This window comes from Epinephelus moara, chromosome 22 (assembly GCF_006386435.1).
Source record: "Epinephelus moara isolate mb chromosome 22, YSFRI_EMoa_1.0, whole genome shotgun sequence".
Lineage (NCBI taxonomy): Eukaryota > Metazoa > Chordata > Actinopteri > Perciformes > Serranidae > Epinephelus > Epinephelus moara.
The window spans coordinates 38,712,611-38,716,453 of NC_065527.1; the positions used below are offsets into that span (position 1 = coordinate 38,712,611).

At 47.7% G+C, this 3,843-nt stretch overlaps 1 pseudogene; it reads left to right on the forward strand.

Annotated features, from left to right (window-relative positions):
* Window positions 1-746: 746 nt before the first annotated feature.
* On the forward strand, window positions 747-2,203 carry LOC126383556 (uncharacterized; annotated as a pseudogene).
* The last annotated feature ends 1,640 nt before the right edge of the window (window positions 2,204-3,843 follow it).

Consider the following 3,843-nt stretch of genomic DNA (forward strand, 5'->3'; position numbering starts at 1 on the left):
TGTGCAAAATGTGGCCCCCCATGGAAGATGAGGCCCTACGCACAGTGCGTGTTCTGCGTTTAGGGAGGGGCGGCCCTGGGAGAGGGGCACATTGAACAAACTGAAAGCTATAATGGACAATAGCAGACACACAGCCACAGCCTCCTGGAGCGACAGAGGAGCAGCAGCAGTAGTCGGCTCATCTCACTGCGTTGCAAGGAGCAGCAGCAGTAGTCGGCTCATCTCACTGCGTTGCAGAACAGAGCATTTCAGAAGATCCTTCATCCCCACGGCCAGTGGCGGTTCTAGGCCAGTTTCAATGTGGGGGCCAAGTATATGTACATACATATGTGTATGTATGTATATATGTATGTATATATATATATATATATATAAANATATATATATATATATATATATATATATATATCAGTGTTTCCCACAGGATTTTTGGAGACTACATCCAACCCTGTAGGGGTGTCCGAGGGCATGCTCCCCCTGGAGAAAATTTTGGATTTAAAGGCATCAATCTGGTGAATTCTGAGAGCCAAGTTATGATGGCAGAATATGCCTAGATTTCAACATCTTTGTGCTTTTTATGTGTGAAAAATGTTCTATTTTTACTGATAAAAACACTAGTGGTATGTTATGGTGAAGGGTTACACTTAAAATATGGCTAAGGATTAGTGGTTAAACATTTCAGCAATCAAAAGAAAAATGACTAACGTACTGATCTGCCTCTGGAGGGCTATTTTATTATTTTAAATCATGTGCAGCAGTTTCGTATTATCTCGCTGCTCAGTGTCGAGAACAAGATCTTCTTCAAGATCGTGTCCCGGCGACTGACAGACTTCCTCTTGAAGAACACCTACCTTGACACCTCGGTCCAGAAGGGGGGAGTCCCAGGAGTACCTGGATGCCTGGAGCATACGGGAGTGGTGACACAGTTGATCCGGGAGGCAAGAGAGAGCAAAGGAGACCTGGCAGCTCTCTGGCTTGATTTAACCAACGCCTACGGATCTATTCCACACAAGCTTGTCGAAATCGCACTGGCAAGGCACCGTGTTCCAGACAAGATCCGCAGCCTCATCATGGACTACTACAGCAATTTCAGCACGCAAGTTTCTTCAGACCAAGTAACATCTGCCTGGCACCGCCTTGAGAAGGGCATAATCACTGACTGCACGATCTCAGTGCCACTCTTTTCACTAACCATGAACATGACTGGTTGCTTTCCAAAGCTGCGTTACGACCTGGCCCGTGGAAAGTAGAAACGCCAGCTGGTTCAGGACGAGATTCAAGTGGAGGTGGAGGAAGATCAATGCAGCAAGACAGTCGGCATGTCCAAGCAAGGGGCATGGACTCGGTGGGAGCATGCAGAATCCCGTAAGATCACCTGGGCAGAGCTTTGGAAAGCTGAACCATCATGCATCAAGTTTCTCGTCCAACCAGTCTATGATGTCCTCCCAAGCCCGGCCAACCTGCACACCTGGGGCCTAGTCGATACTCCCGAATGCAAGCTGTGCCAGAAGAGGGGCACTCTGGAGCATATCTTGAGCTGCTGCCCGAAAGCGCTAGGAGAGGGGCGGCACCGCTGGCGCCACGACCAAGTTTTAAGATCTTTGGTGGACTCCATCTGCACGGCGATCCAGCACAGCAAGACCCAGGCCGCCCTCAGACAGTCAATCTCCTTCATTAGACCGGGACAGAAGGCTCATCGACATCAGCCTAGCTCTACAGGGGGGCTCCTCGCCACCGCTCGTGACTGGCAGCTTCAAGTCAACCTTGGAAAACAGCTCAAGTCAACATCACAACCACTTCTCTCCGCCCAGACATGGTGCTAACATCAGAGTCCACCAAGCAAGTGGTTCTTCTGGAACTGACTGTCCCCTGGGAGGACCGAATTGATGAGGCCAACGAGCGAAAGAGGGCCAAATACGCAGAGCTCATCACAGAGTGCCGGAGCAAAGGCTGGAAAGCCCGCTGTGAGCCAGTCGAGGTCGGTTGCCGAGGCTTTGCTGGCCATTCACTACTGCAAACCCTCAAACTCCTTGGAGTGAAAGGACTGCAATCTAGGAGAGCCATCAAGAACACTCTAGGGGCCGCAGAGAGGGCCTCAAGGTGGCTGTGGATCCGTAGGGGGGATCCATGGAACAACGCGCCGCTTGGACACAAGCCAGGGACTGATCACCCCCGGCTGGGTCGCCCGGGCGAGGGTGAATGAAGATTAAAGACCCGAAACACCCTATGACCCCGGGTTCTTCACTGATGACATGTCCAAGTATCACCAGAAGGTGTATTTAACTCTTTTAAAACTCTCTCACTCACAAACACAGTTACAGATACGCAAAACAATACAAAATACACAATACGAAAAGAAAACAAAAGGTAAGACTCAAATCAATTACACACAAACAGACACAAATTACTGCTTCCCTCCTTCCCTCCCTCACGATTTGCAAGTATGACACCCTGAATCAGAGCACTTAAAGAAGATTTCAAAAGCCCTCTAGTAGTTGAATGCCTCTGGGACAGGCCCATTTATGGCAACCCACTGGATCCGTGGCGTGCGTGATCCAGCCGAGGCGCGGATGCCGGAGCTAATAGCAGCCATTCAAGTCAATGTAAGCTTCTCCACCAGCCACGGCCTAGAAGCGGCTCGGCGCTCCGCTTCGCTAAAAATACGCGCCGTCTCTATTTGCAGAGACCAAATGAGTCAAACAGGAAGTCAGTTGCAGAAAAGACGAGAGTATCCGGTCAATTTTCACAATGAAACACCCATGAAAACTCGTATTTCACATCACTACATCAACGTGATGTGACATAACATGAGCCAAATGAAAAAGAAAAAGTTTTCAGAGCTTACTTCAATGGTGCTGTGTGTTGCCGTGCAGGCTCAGAGTTGTCTTCAATACAGCCACACAATTCTCTACTGATGGAGAGAAGTGCGCCGCTTTAAGTGGTCCGAGCAGCAACCTGTTGAGACGATTTAATTCCGCGTTCTGCGTTTCCCCTCCGACTCTTCGGCAGGGGGGCCACAGGGGGGCCGGACTCCGAGTTACAGGGTCACTGGCCCCTGCTGGCCCCCCCCAATTGCCCACGGCAATAAGACTCTTTAATACATCCTGAATCGAGTCACACACAGTAACAATTTTTCACAACTGGACTGGACTGAGTAATGGACAACTTTATTTTAATTTAATCTCTATTTATGCACTTATTTTAATGTATTTTGTTGTGTTTTTTGTCTTTTATGAGCTGCTGGACAGCTGAATTTCCCTTTGGGATAAATAAAATTCTATTCTATTCTATTCTATTCTATTCTATTCATTACCTAGAGAGATTGGAAAAAGATATACATTTCTTCCCTGTTCCAAAACCAAAATCAGACCCTGAAAAGTGTAGGGTTAGCTAGCTAGCTACTGAAGATATAGCCTACTGAATGTATACACATACTGCTTTTGCTATTTAATGTTTATAACAGTGGGAAAAAAGACCTACCCCGTTGTATAGGAGCCAGTAAAGGAAAGCAGGGAAACTTTGCCGATATTGAACCAGCTGTGTGTCATCGCAATGAGCGCAGATGAACATTGTTTGACTTCCCCCGCAGATCCCTGCCTGTCCGGTGGCGGAGATCCGTGTGCTAGCGAAGGTGAAGCTTAACACAGCAGGTTTAATAAGTTTCCCTTTATATTCATTGTCTTCTGTCGCGATCACCAGTGATGTGGTGGGTCACTTTTACACTGTGATCTGTAACCTATAGTTTGGCTTTATCTTCTAACTATCTATGTCTTTTTAACCAGTTTTTGCTGCTGGGTGAGTTTGACATCCTGGATATATCTTTCAAGTGCATCTTGTAGACCC